This window comes from Cupressus sempervirens, chromosome 3 (assembly GCF_028749045.1).
Source record: "Cupressus sempervirens isolate cs-2001-9-10 chromosome 3, ASM2874904v1, whole genome shotgun sequence".
Lineage (NCBI taxonomy): Eukaryota > Viridiplantae > Streptophyta > Pinopsida > Cupressales > Cupressaceae > Cupressus > Cupressus sempervirens.
This window is the reverse complement of record NC_143120.1, coordinates 787,942,311-787,957,916: the sequence shown is the minus strand read 5'-3', so window position 1 is coordinate 787,957,916 and position 15,606 is coordinate 787,942,311. Positions and strand designations below refer to the sequence as shown.

Here is a 15,606-nt window from a genome sequence, read left to right as displayed (position 1 = left end):
GCTAAATAGGCAATGGCAAGGAGTGGTACATCATGTAGATCCTGACTAGTAGGTGACTACAACTCCCTCCTTCAACCATGTCAGGCATGTCAAATAGAAATATAAAATAGACACATGCACCATACACATGCAAGTATGAAGTAAGTATAATAGTATATCCTAAATATAGATATCATATTCTAATATAAACATATCATCATAATGAGGATATAATAAACATCTTTTGAAGACACATCATGTGAAATCATCATGAAATTAATTGCATTAACTAAGAGAAATTAAAGCATCATGACTACAAGTAGGAAATCATTGCTACCTGACATAATCAATTACTCAACATATCAAAGTATTACATTTCAAATATCAATTAAGGGCTAGCACATCTATAGAAGAGTCATATATAACTTTAACAACTAAGTCTACAATGGTAGCAAAGAATGGGTATTATAAGTACCATTTGATTAGGCAAGAATTAAGGAGTCCTTAGAGAAAATTAAAAGACAAAATTGGAGTGTTTTAAGCAACAAATTCATCAAGCCATAGTTTTACAAATTTGAGGTATGTATTGCTTGTGCTATTGTAATTTTAAGTTTGAGTTTTCAGGAAATGGAAACCCCAACTTTATGTGATGTTAGTGAGAGACCTAGGTATAAATTCAAGAAACATCCCTATATTTCATTAGATGATGACCCATTAGGAGTGTTTTCACAAGTACCCAACAATGTTTTACACATAGAAGACATTCGTGTGTATATTCACTTATCATTTAAGAGTATAGGTGATAATGACATTCATAGTGACATGGGCTTGGTTTGCAACAATGATCTATAATATAAACAAGGGTTTGAGCATGTGAAAATCTTCAATATCACTAGGAACATGTTTTATACAAAGTTTGACAACTATGAGCCAACAAGGATAATTCTAAGTTGCATACATGAGAACATGTTCTGGGCAGGGGATATACCTATCATGACAGATAATGACATGATTTCAAAACTCACTAGTTTGAGTAATGAGGGTAGTAACCCTATTAATGTCAAAAATATCAATAAGTTGGTAGAAACAAATCTGAATATAGTATCTGAAGGAAAAAAACATGAAACTAGACATGATCAAAGAAATTGACGTTAGACTAGTAAGCAAAGTAATTGGCTATAAGATTAACTACAGTTCAAGATTGAGCTTTATACCTACTAGATCTATCCATGCAGTCTACCTGATGGTAGTTAAGAAGGAAAAGGTGAACATGTATAAAATATTAAAGCAACAGATACTTGATAACATTGATAGAATTGAGAAGAGAAAGATGTAGTATTTAGATTTGAATCTTTGATTACACCCTTATTCTTTCAAGTGATAAGGAAATTCCTTGGAATGTTTGATTATGAACGTAACTTGAATAGATGTACAATGAATTTAATTACTCATTACTATAGAAAAGTGTTGAAAAGACATAATGACATAAGACATAACTAGAATGATGAAAAGATTTCAAGTTGAAATGAAACAAAGATTTACAATTCCACCATCACTGGTTGAGAAGTAAAAGGATGACATTTATTTTATGGTTGAAATTGTTATGGCTTGCATGGAAGCAGCTGAACCAAGGGTAAAGTTCAATAATCCTATGGGGTGTGAGATGATAGAAGAACTAATAGAAAGATTATGCGAAGATCATTCTTGAATCAGAAAGAGACAAGGAGTATCTAAGATGGGGCACATGTGAAGAAAAAGTAAAAGAAGTTCATAGTGAACTATACAATAAAGACATAAAGAAGAATGTTGAAAAGAAAATCAATAACATATTGAATGAAACTAGAATGAGTAGAGAAGAATTTAAAGAAGCCATGGGAATAATAGTAGAGATGAAAGCAAGTGGGAAATCAAAAATTCTCATTGCAAAGACTTTAGCTATTGGGAGTGCAACAAAAGGAGTGACATTATAGGACTATCCATGTAGATACCTAGTGCACCCTATGTAGTAGTATCACAAGTAAAAACCTAGTTCATCCCACATGTTAGAGAAAAGAAGAATAAGATTTTAGCATCATCAAAGTCCAATCAGCCACCCCTCCCAGCACCAAAAGGTCTATGAGGTTAGTTGAAGTTAAACAAGAGCCAATTAAACCTCTAAAACAAAAAAGAGTCAAATGGATGGCTAGTGGACTAGAAAAGAGAAAGACACTTTTCACATATAATGGTAAATAGAGAAGAAGAACTTAAATTGTTGATTCATAATTATAAGAGCCTAAACAGGAAGAAGCAAAAATAGAAGAAAATTAATTAGACACTACTACATTTGGGCCCAAATTGTGATGGCAAGCTATCATGATTGCAATGACCAGCCATTGCCCAAACGATAGGACCACAAATTGGCTTCCATCAAATGGGTGTTAGAATTTTGTTGTCAAAAATTGTGATAGAATGGGAGCCCCTCGCAATTGCAATAGATAAAATATTCATAACTTTGAAGAAGGGGCAAGAGTTCATGTTGAGGATGTTACAATTGTAACACTATGTCATCGAAATTAAGACATCTTAAGCTTCTAGTGTTTCTTCTCGATTGCGATGACCATGTGATAGCTACATTGTGGTTGTGACATTGATCCATTAGGACTAGCTGTCATAATTGTGACACTCTTGTGATAGTCAATTATGGGTGCAACATTGATCCATCAGGACTAGCTATCATAATTGTGCTATGCAAGTAATGGCTAGCTGTCAGAACATGATGTCACAATTGTGACGGCTAGGAAAATTATTAAAAAAAAATAGCTTGTAACACCTATCCTACTTCTACTATCAAAGAGGCTTCAACCTCTCCAATTAATTGTAGTTAAGTGAGTCAATTGCAGTAAATAAGAAGCATTCTAATAAATTTGGACTATAGTCTAGTTTGGGAGTAGATTGTTCATGTGAAGTTGTAAATAATGGAGTGTGATAATTATGTTTAGTGAGAATAAGGGCTCTCCACAATGAACTGAAAATTCATTTCCCTTCTTTCACCCCTACTTATTCAAATCACAAAATTTAGAAGCTGATTTGAGACATCAAATGTCTGAGAAAAGAAGAGCAACATATGAGTAGATGTTGTTGGAATTACTTTAGAACAATTGAGAGGGGGAGAGGATGAATCTATTATTCAAGGTCCAGATGTATAAACAAAACTTTTTTCACAATTCAGTGAACCCATAAAACATTCATACCCATGCATGCATCCAATGCATATTTACTAAAACTTGTATGTTACTGTCAAATCAATTTGTAGAAATGTAAAGCATGAAACAAAACATATTCATCAACACGCTTGACAAAATGATTTACGTGGAAACCCAATTTGGGAAAAACCACCAATAACATGTTGCTCTTTTTTCATTCTTATGAAGTGATGCCCTATGAAAGGCCAACCCTGTTAAAGGTTACAATGCACACTATTAAATGTGACCCGGTTAAGGGATTTCAATCACCCTGTTAAAAGTGAGCTTTGCTAGAGGACTTTAGCCCATTCACTTGGAATGCCACCCTATTAAAGAATTTTCCAATTATTTTTAGGTCAACCTTAATCCAAAGGATTTACCCTAGACTTATGCAATTGTTAGAGAGTAACAATAGGGCTTTGATCTGATACAACTTACAATTTTCACTTGTAGATTATAGATCTCTGTTCACTCCTCAATTTTACTTGACTTTCATACTTTTTAGCTTTGATAGCTTGTTCACCCATCACGCGTTCATCTCCTTAAGCCTTCTTACTTAATATGCCATTTTAGACTCTTCTCTTGGGTCACTTGATGAAGCACAACCCTCAATTCCTTCTCCTTCTTAGGTTCTCACACATGACACCTATCTCTCCAACCTCTTTACTTATGACTAGACATTCCTATAAATAGGAAATTAAAATATTTTTCTTGCTCATTATCCATCGTCCAAATTAGGGTTTTGGATGGATTAGGTAGGATACAATGTATCTACCCCATATCTTGTCTTTTCTAGACACTTCTCCTAGAATCCATTTGAATTCACCTAAAAATATTTCACATCAAATTCTATGTCACTAGCTCTTCAATCTTATCTTCGTCTTGGTGCACAAATTTCAAGAAAAAAAACTTGTCAGCTTAGGTTTGATAAATCTTTGATCCTTATCATAATGCAACAGATCAGCATTAACAACCTTCTAATGCTCGACACATACTATGTTGGTCAACATCAACTATAAAATCACTTGGCATCAACTAAAGTTTACTAGTGCTTGGCATCAACTAAAATTTACTTGGCATTAACTATCTTGCTTGACATTTACTAGAATTTTCTTTCACTCAGCTCCGATTGACTTTCTACTTAGCTGCACCAAATTTCTCAATACCTACTATCCACTCGATCAAGCTTGGCAGACAATCTTTGTCTAACTTATTCTTCTAATCTTTCTAAGTGTTGCTAGCCATTTTGTAACCTTAAGTAGATCGCAAATTCATCATGTCATCAGTATCTTAACTAATCCTTGTACTTCATTACATAATCATAACTCATGCTTTTCTCTAGGTGCTTTTGTTACATCTTGTTAATGAAATCCTCTTCATCAATCAACTAAGTTATAATACTTGAATCTTATAAGAAATTGTCTTACATGAAAATAGTAGATTTGACATTAGTGAGAAAACAATGGTTGAAATACATAATCTTCTTCAACAATCTCTCTCTTTGGCATTGATGACAAACCAAACTAATCAACCAAGTCAATCAAATGATGAACATCTTGTTCAACCAAACTGACAATGTTAAAATAGTAAGGCAATACTAATGAAAGAACTTGTATTTCTCCCTCTATCAACAACTTCCATCTTCTAATTAGGTTACAAAACTCTTTCCTAAAACTCCCTCTAAGTTCCTTCTTGTATATCTTTCTTGCTAGGTAGAAATCTCCCTTTGATGTGATCTTTTTGACTCTCTAATCAGTGTCTCCCTCATAGTTCTGACTCGATTCTTGATATCTTTCTCCCTCTCTGATTAGCAAACTAGTCTAGGATTTTTCCCTCTTTCTTGCACTTGATTAGTAAAATTCTTCTTCTAGTGATGATTAGTTTAATGTACTTTCTCCCTCTTTGAACACAATGCCAAAGAGCTATACCAAAAAAAATTCATCTTGAATATATGCAAATCTAAGCTTAGTAGATTTCTTAGTTTCTCCCTCTATCACCTTGGTTGTGACTAATTTGAATTTTCAGCTTTGTGATTACTTTAGGTAGTTCCTAAAGTAAGACCCATTGCATCAATTTATATTATATAAACATAAGCTTGTTTGATACAAGGCACTCCTTCTATTTCTTACATAGCCTTTGATAGGGGTATCACCCTTATTTTACCTCTTAGATATTCATGAACATCCTTAGGTACTAGTTTTGTGAAGATATCAACAATGTGCTCCTTTGAGTTAACATATTCCATCTTAACCTTTTTATCTTGAACTAATTCTCTTACATAATGATACTTGATTGCAATCTGCTTTTTCCTTGCGTGCATCACTAGATTCTTTGATATATTGATAGCACTTGTATTATCACAATAAAGTATCATTGGTTTTGTGATTTCTTCCTTCATTCCTTTGAGTAGTTGTTTGATCCATACAATGTTTGTGTGGTTTACGGTAGCAACAACATATTTTTCTTTAGTAGTGGATTGTGAAGTACAACTCTATTTCTTGCTTATCCATGTAACTAGTCTTTTGCCTGAGAAAAATGCTCCACCACTAGTGCTTTGTCTATCATCAATGTTTCTAGCCTAGCCAGCATTAGTGTAGGCTCTCAAGTCAAACCTTTCATTCTTCTTTCAGTATAGACCAAACTCTTCTATTCCTTTCAAATATCTCATTATCCTCTTCATAGCCATTAAGTGATTTTCCCTAAGATTAGCACAGAATCTTGCAACTATCCCTATAAATAATGCAATATCGGATCTGCTATGTACTACATATTGTAATTTTCCAATTCACCTAAACTGAAAATTCATTCTTTAATAACTTGTATCCTATTACCATAGGTGTACTTATTGGTTTGGAATCCTCTAGTATAGATGTCTTCAATATCTCTTTGACATACTTTTACTGGGTGATGTATATACCATACTTCATCTGATATACTTGCAATCCCACAAAAAATTTGATTTCTCCTAATATAGAAATTTTAAATTCTTACTTCATCTGATTTGCAAAGTCTTTACATAAATCTTGTCCTTCAAATATGATATCATCAACAAATATTTTAGATAGAAAAATACCTTTACCTTTTTCTACCTTTATGTACAGATTTTTGTTATCATCAATCCTTTCAAAACCAATCTTCACAAGATAAGTATGAAGTCTCTCATACCATGCTTTTGGTGCTTGCTTCAATTTGTATAGGGCTTTGTGTAGTTTATATACCATGTTCTTATTGTTATCATCAACAAATCCTTTTGGTTGTTCCATGTAGACTTTTTCTTCTAGTATGCCATTTAGAAATATAGATTTATCATCCATCTAATAAACTTTGAAACCTTTGTATGCAATATAAGCAAGAAGAGTTCTTATTCCTTCCATTCCTCAATAGGAGAAAATGTCTTGCCATAGTCAATTCCTTCTTATTGTGCATATCCCTTGCAAACTAATCTTGCTTTGTTTCTTGTCACTTCACCATTCTCATCTAGCTTGTTTCTGAATACCCACTTGGTACCAATCACATTTTTGTCTTTTGGTCTAGGAACTAGACTCCATCTTTTGTTCTTCTCTATTTGTTGAATCTCTTATTCCATGGCCTTTTACTAGTCATCGTCTTCCAATGTATCTTTCACTATTTTGGGCTCCTTCATGCTTAACAAACATGATTCACTTCTCAATATATTTCTTGTCATTGGCCTAGCATCTTTGTTTCCAATGATTTGATTAGCAGGATGATGTCTTTTGACATATTTAGACAATCTTGGCTCAACTCTTGTTTCTACATTTTTTCTTTTTTCTTCAGAGTCATTGTGTACATCTCTATCAGGTATCTCAGCATCTTTGTCATGTGTAATAATCTCAAAATCAGAATTTGCATTTTCTTCATTTTGCAACTCAACTTCTAAATATATCTCAATTTCCAAATGCAACTCGACATTCACAAGATGTGACTTGATAGTCATTGAAACTTGTTGTTTATTTGTTATTTAATTTTCAACATCTTCTTCAGTAGGTATTCCTTCATAAAAGTATACAAATGTTTTGTATTCTTTTAGTTCTTTCATAGGCTCAACCTCACGTACTTCTGTAAATTCATCAAAATTCACATTTACACTTTCCACAATTTTGTTAGTGTTAGTATTTAAAAACTTATAAGCTTTGCTTCTTATGGAGTATCCAAGGAATATACTTTCTTCACTTTTTGCATCAAACTTTCCATTCATAACATCTTTAAGAATATAACACTTACTTCCAAGAACCTTAAAGCATTCTACATTATGTGGATATCCATATCATTGTTCAAAACGTGTTGAAAGAGTAGCTTTCTTGATTTCCACACGGTTCAAGGTATGTACAATAGTACTTACAACTTCTCTCCAATATTTTAGAGCAACATTCTTCTCCATCATAAGTGTTCTTGCATAGTCCATTATAGACCTATTTCTCCTTTTAGCAATTCCATTTTGTGGAGGGGTCCTAGGTGTAGATGTCCATCTTTTGATTCCTTTGTCATTAAAGAACATCTCAAACTCATTTGAAGTGAATTCTCCTCCTCTGTCTAATCTTAAGCATTTTAGACTCTTACTTGTCTCTTTCTCAACTCTTGCCAAGTACCATTTAAACATTTGAAAAGCATTAGATTTCTATTTCAAAAACATAATTGTCATATTCCTAGAGTAATAATCAACAAATAACATTATGTACTTATCTCCTATGTAGCTTTGCACTTCAATTGGTCCACATAATTTAGTATGAACAATTTCTAGTATTTCTTTAGAGGTATAAGCTTTACTCTTAAAGCTTGACTTTGACATTTTGCCTAGCTGACATTGTTTGCACACTATATTATCAGGATTCTTCAACTTAGGCAATCCTCTAACTCTGTTCATGTTACTGATACTAACCAAGTTATCAAAATTAGCATGACATAATCTCTTGTGCCAAAGCCATACATCATCAAGTTTTGCAACAAGACATGTAACATCCTCTATATCCAAATAGAATAGATTACTTCTAGTTTGATCTCCTTTTCTAGTCAATTTCCCATTTCTGTCATATATCTTGGTAGTTTTGTTTCCAAATTCAACTTTGCATCCAAAATTTTTTAATTGTGACACACTTAACAAATGACAATTTAGTCCATTATAGTTTAGTCCTTCAACATAATAAGCATTGTCACATGAAATCTTGTCTATGAGTTTGATAGAGCCTTTTCATTTGATCAAACATGGTGCATCATTACCAAATCTTACACTATTTCCATTATAACAAGTTAAGGTAATGAACTTAATTTTGTCTCCAGTCATGTGATGTGAGCATCCACTGTCAATAATCCATTTACCATTCTTGTTCACACAAGTCACAAGTGTAGTTGCCTCATCTTCATCATATTCATCCTTCATTGCAACATTCACCACTTCATTATCATATTCATTAGAATCATGTTCATCAATAATGTAGTGTGACTTCTTGCCTTTGTCTTTGTAATCTTTGTTCTCATCTTCTCTTCTATTTTTGTACTTGTCTCCTTCTTTGTACATCTTGCATCAATATGACCAACTTCATTGCAATTGAAACAAATGATGGGTAATTTACATTTGAACTTGCCTTTACCTCTGTGAAATCTTCTTGCCAGTAGTGCTTCCAATTGTTAATTATCTTCCTCATCTATATCACTGTCACTAGATGCATACTTTATCTTTCTTTTCTTCTTCTTCTACTTCACCTCATTAGAATCCTTCAATAACAACTTAGCTTTAAAAGTAGATTCAAGAATCTTTAGTTTATAATTATCAAAGTTAGATAGCTCAAAACTAGTGAGTCTACCTACTAGACCTTGAAGAGTTAGATTATTTCCTAGAATACATTTCAACTCTTGGATTGTAAGAAATTTAATAACATAAATAGATAGTAATTTTCTCAAGACTTTACTTAACATGGTATCATCATCTATATGGCTAGTAACTCCTCTTATTTCACTAGCAACTTCTTTTATCCTAGCAACATATTGAGCAATATTTTCACCTTCTTCCATTCTCATATCATCAAACTTACCTCTGAGGCTCTCAAATTTAGCTCTTTGAACATTTTTGTTTCCTCCATAGATTGTGTTCAAGGAATCCCACATTTTCTTTGCAGTGTCACAACCTTTAATATCATCAAATTTAGCATAGCTTAGGGTAGAGGCAATCTCCAATATTGCTTGATTGTGTTCCTTTTTATTCTTCATATCTTCAACAGTTAGGGCTCTTGCTGGATCAACATGTTCCACTATAATGGTAGATTGTGCATGATCTCCAAGTCCTCCAAGGTGTAGCTTCATCAAACCTTTCCATGTAGGAAAGTTATCTTTGTTGAGTTGGGTACTTCTCTTTCAGACATCTTGATCTTTGTACTTCTAGTACCTTAAAACTAGTCCTCTTAAGCAGTTGGCTCTAATTCCAATTGTTGGAATTACTTTAGAATAACTAAGGGGGGTGAATTAGTTATTCAAGGTCCATATGTATAAACAAAATTTTTTCCACAATTCAGTGAACCCATAAAACATTCATACCCATGCATGCATCCATTGTGTATTTACTAAAACTTGTACATTACTGTCAAATCAATTTGCAAAAATGTAAAGCATGAAACACAACATATTCATCAACACACTTGACACAATGATTTATGTAGAAACCTAATTTGGGGAAAACCACCAGTAACATGCTACTCCTTTTTCAGTCTTTTGAAGTGATGCCCTATGAAAGGCTAACCCTATTAAAGGTTACAATGCACCCTATTAAATGTGACCTAGTTAAGGGATTTTAATCACCTTATTAAAAGTGAGCCTTATTAGAGGAATTTAGGCCATTCACTTGGAATGCTACCTTGTTAAATGATTTTCCAATGACTATTAGGTCAACCTTAATCCAAAGGATTTACCCTAGACTGATACAATTATTAGAGAGTAACAGTAGAGCTTTGATATTATACAACTTACAACTTTCACTTGCAAATTATAAATCTTTGTCCAGTCCTCAATTCTACTTGGCTTTCATACTTTGTAGCTCTAATAGCTTGTTCACCCTTCAAGCATTTATCTCCTTAAGCCTTCTTGCTTAATATGTCATTGCAGACTCTTCTCTTGGGTCACTTGATGAAGTAAAACCCTCAATTCCTTCTCCTTCTTAGGTTCTCACACATGAGATCAATCTTTCCAACTTCTTTGGTTCATGACCAAACATTCCTATAAATAGGAAATTAGAATATTTTTCCCACTCATTATCCATCATCCAAATTAGGGTTTTGGATATATTAAGTAGGATACAATGTATCTACCCCATATCTTGTCTTTTCTAGAAACTTCTCCTAGATTTCATTTGAATTTGCCTAAAAATAGTTTACATCAAATTCTTTTCCACTAGCTCTTCAATCATTTCTTCCTCCTGGTTCACAAATTTCAAGAAAACAAACTTGTTGGCTTAAATTTGGTGAATCTTCAATCTTTATGATAATGCAATAGCTTGATACATACTATGTTGCTTGGCATCAACTACACTTTACTCAGCATCAACTATCTTGCTTGACATCTACTAGAATTTTCTTTCACTTAGCTCCAACTGACTTTCTATTTGGCTTGCACTAACTTTTTTAGGCACCTACTATCCACTTAGTCAAGCTTGGTAGACAAACTTTGTTTAACTTATTCTTCTAATCTTTCCAAGTGTAGCTTACCATTTTGTAACCTTAAGTAGATCATCAATTCATCATGTCACACTGTCTTAATTGATCCTTGTACTTCATTACATAATCATAACTCAACCTTTCCTCTAGGTGCTTTTGTTACAACTTGTTGATCAAATCCTCCTCATCAATCAACTAAGTGATAGTACTTGAATCTTATAAGCAATTGTCTTACCAACAAATAGCAAGTTTGACATTAGTGACAAAATAATGATTGAAACACATAATCTTCATCAACAATCTCCCTCTTTTTCAATCAAATTTCAACAAATGTTGGATTATGTGCTCACAATCATAGTAAAAATAATCAATGTTATCACAAACAATGTCAAACAAATTCTCTTGTAAACACTTAAATACAAGCATGTCTAATTTTGAATGAATCAAGGTCTTCCATCTAAAAATAGTTGAACTAGGTAAGTTAAGTAATATATGGTCCTATATTTTTCTTGTATTTATTTTTATAATATTTTTATATTTTATTGGAAGTTGAGATGTCAAATTCTATTTAATGGCTAACAATCTAATCTACTTCTCCTTTATATGAGGTCATGTCTACTTTGATTTTCCCCATTTTGAGATTCAAGTTTAGAAAAGCCTACAAATTTATTCCTTAGTCATCTAACTTTTGATCTCAATTTGTATACACTAACCTCTATAGCTATGCCAAATGATTCTCCAAAATAGAATTGTTGAAAGTATTTATCATTCATTATAAATCCAACATAATAATGAGATATTAATCTGACTAAATTATTTGATCAAAGGTTTCTATATATGATTAATTTTTCAACCATTTTCACAAATGTCAGTTAATGAAAAATCTCTTTTAATTTATATTTTGTAAATACTTTATTAAATTGAATTATTTATCTGTATGACTGTGCTAATCATCAATCTATTTCTCTAATACTATAGGTCTTCCACAAAAACATTCCATCATATGCATTTTTCTTGAATGGATCTCTAACTTATTCTTAAAGATGTTGACCCATAAGAGAGTCTTCTCAAACCTTTTCTTTTCAAATGTCTAGTTTCTAGAAGGATTATTAGTTGTGTTTCCTATCTATGTTTAAAAGGTCTTTTTGCTATATTTGAATATCTCATTATCGTATTTATGCTTACTCCAAGGTTTCCTTTCCTTTTGAAATGCTTTAGAACTATTGGTTGGTGATTACATTTTTTTGATTGAAATGATCATTATCAGATTGAAAGCCTTAGAATATACTTTAAAAACATGCAGTCCTTGAACAAAATTTAATGTCTCAACTTCTGAGAGTATGCAATGACATTTTTCAAATGGCATCAATAAACCATGAAAATTTCATAAAACAAAAAAAAAAATACTTGAACATATATTACATAGTATGTCTATGAAAGTAGAATAGGTTCTATTTAGAAATGTGTTGCCTATGATAATTTACTAAAAAATAGAACTTTGTACTTCTTTCTAATGATGAATCAGAGAGTGATTCAAAATGTTAATTTAAAAAAAAAACATAACTTTTGTTATCCTCACTTTACACTAGATACAATATTACACACAAAAAATTAATTGGATTTATAAATTAATAAACAACTCACTATGCACTCCTCAGATCGCAAGAAATTTGTCTTTTCAAGGGTTTTCTTGATAGCCAACAACATGGGCTACTGAAAACTAGATTAGCCCAACCTATGTTAACAAAATGATTAGATCCCTTCCCTCATGATATTCAACAAAAAGAGCTTATTTTCTCAACATGAAAATAAAAAACTCAAAATAATAAACACATCAACATATTCACATAGTTATTAGTATTTTATCAACTAGAATCAACCCTTTGCAGGCCAAATGCTCACAGTTATCAAGTTGCTAGAAATAGTTTCTATGAGAAAAAATCTTAGCCTCCCTTAAAATATTAATTTCACACTTGGAGAGTGGTTCTACCTTTCTTGTCTTGTTTTTTCATTCAAAATATAGAATAGTTAAAAATCTTTAACAAATATTTTATGGTAAGTAGTGCCTTTTTGTAGTAGTGTTCTGCATAGAGAAACCAACAAAATTGCTTCACTTGTCATATTTCTAAGAGTTAATTATCACTTTAAAGAAATCCCCAACTCCCACCCATATCAACACATCTAGTGCATAATTAACAACTATAATTATCGTTGGTTTTTAATTATATAATAAACTATGGTGATTTGCCACATAAATTCTAAACTGCTTACTACTTCTAGAAATAATTTTCTTGTTTATTGTTTATTTTTGCCAAATAATTTTTTTTTTTGTTATTTTAGATATGATTTTTTAGGAGACAAAGCTTGTGTTTGAGTTAGTTCTCTAGAAGAGGAAAACAAATGAAGAATGGGAGAATTACAAGAAGCGGTAGTTAGAAGTTGCAAAAGTAAAAAATGCTACAAACTACAAACTGATATTTAAGAAGGCTAGGGACTATTCAAAGGAGTATATAGAGTAGGTAATAAATTTCTTGATTTGTGAGTGATGTGTCACCATTCCATCTAGTGTTAAGTGTATAGCTTAGTTTCTTTTTGGTAAGTTTTATATCAATTTATGAGTCACAAAGGAGTATGTGGATCTTTTAATAAATTGATGGGTTTTTTATTCAGGTGTCATCATGTCATCTAGCATTGAGAATGTACCTTAGTAAGTTTCTAGTGTACTTTGTGACAAAAATTATGAATGGGAGGCTATTAGATTGAAGAGAGAGGAAAAAATGAAAAGAGGCTTTTATGTTGAGCTAGAAGCTAAGCTATTGTTCATTATTCATATACGTGCGTAATTAGCTAGTATGTAGAATATATATACCTTGTACTTTCTTGGTCTTTATATAGTGATAGATTTGGTGGACTATTAGCTCTCTAGTCTATTCTCCATAAAAAAAGAGAATTTTTTTTTTTACAAATTTTATTATAATATATTTACATCTCTTCTATTTTAAATAAAGAGGAATACAAAATTATTAATCTTCCCCAAATTCTATATAAGTTTTTAAGTTGTTTTTCCCATTTATTGATTTTCTTATTTTTGTTATTCACTATTAATGATATGCATCCAAAGACAAGAACAATTTTGTGACTTTTGTGTTTGAGGCAAGTTAGTCATTGTTTAGTTTGACCTGTCTCTTTTGTACTTTTTGTTTCTAAAATAATGGTTAGTGATTTCTTTTGGATGTATATACAATATTCCAGTGATATTGACTTGCTATGGAACTTCATTTTAGATCTTCAATGGTGTGTTTCTAAAAGTGAATAAAGAAACAATGAACATGTTGCATTGGGTTGAGACATATGTGACCTTTGGGTATGTTCTTGGTCAGTTATAAGCATTATATAGATTAATTTTTTCTTATTTCATAGATTCTTGTCTCTATTGTTATTTAATTATCTTGCTTAATTCTTTCTAGATATCCAAATTTAAAAAGCATAAGAGAGCTAATTTACAAGAGAGGTTATGGAAAGGTTGATAAGCATCATATTTCTTTGACTGAAAAACTCTATCATTGAAAAGGTGCTTGTGTTCAAGATTCCTTTCTGTGTTAGTCAGTATGCTTTCCCAATGCTTATTATTTATACCTTGTTTCTTGTGAACATCTTTTAGGTAAATATGGCATAATCTATATTGAAGATCTTATCCATGAGATTGTTACTATTGGCCCCAACCTCACAAAAGTGAATAAATTTTTGTGGCCATTTAAAATCAGCACTTCATTCGATGGAATGAAGAAGAAACACAACTACTACATTGAAGGTGACAATGTTGGCAATCAACATTGTGCAACTATTTTAAGTCATGGAAAGAAATACCAAAATTTATTTTGATATGGAATGTATAATGAGATTCTCATTTCCCTAGCATCTATGAAGGATTCTTAAGTTCAGCTAGGGGATCAAATAAAGGATTTGGCTACCCAACAAAGAGTTGCATAGGATATAGTGTTAAATTCCATTCACTACAACATTTGGGGTCAAATTGTAATGATAGTGGAATTTTTGGTCATTTTCATGTTTTTTTTTGTAATTGTCCATAACATTGTCACAATATTGATGTTGGTGTCATAATTGTGATGACACCACGAGTATAGATAAATAAATAAAAATAAGTCCCCATTTGTTTCGATTGTGAAGAATTGCGTACAAAAGATGGTGGAAAGCTCCAAATGGGACTGGAGAGCTATAAATATTATCGTGCCCTTGTCATTGGTACATTTCCTTGCTATGATCTCTATATTTTTTTGTTGTGCCCTTGCTTTGCAATTTCATTATTGTGTATCTCTATATTTTGTTGTTGTGCCCTTGCTCTACAATTTGGTTTTCATGCCCTTGTGATCTTTGCATTTCATTTGCATGCCCTTGCTCTTCAATTTCATTTTCATGCCCTTGATGTACAAGTTTGTTGCCATGTCATGCCCTTGTTACATATCATGCTCTTTCTCTACAATTTCATTTTTTCCCCCTAGCTCTACAATTTTCTTCTAGGGAGCTATGTAAATATTTGTTTATTTTCCTTTTAAACAGATATCTCTTCATATTTCCTTCTAAACATGTATATTTAGAGATCTTTTAAAAGGTGCTTATTACATCTTCGCACAACATAAAAATTAATCCAATTGCATACATATTCTAGAATCCAAATAATAAAACAATAAAACTCACTCAACCTATGCTATGTGACTTACCTCAAGATC

General features: G+C 32.0%; 1 pseudogene; it reads left to right on the top strand.

Annotated features, from left to right (window-relative positions):
• LOC149569158 (large ribosomal subunit protein uL30y-like) overlaps positions 1–14,740 on the top strand; it is a 90,343-nt pseudogene extending 75,603 nt beyond the window's left edge.
• Positions 14,741–15,606: the final 866 nt, after the last annotated feature.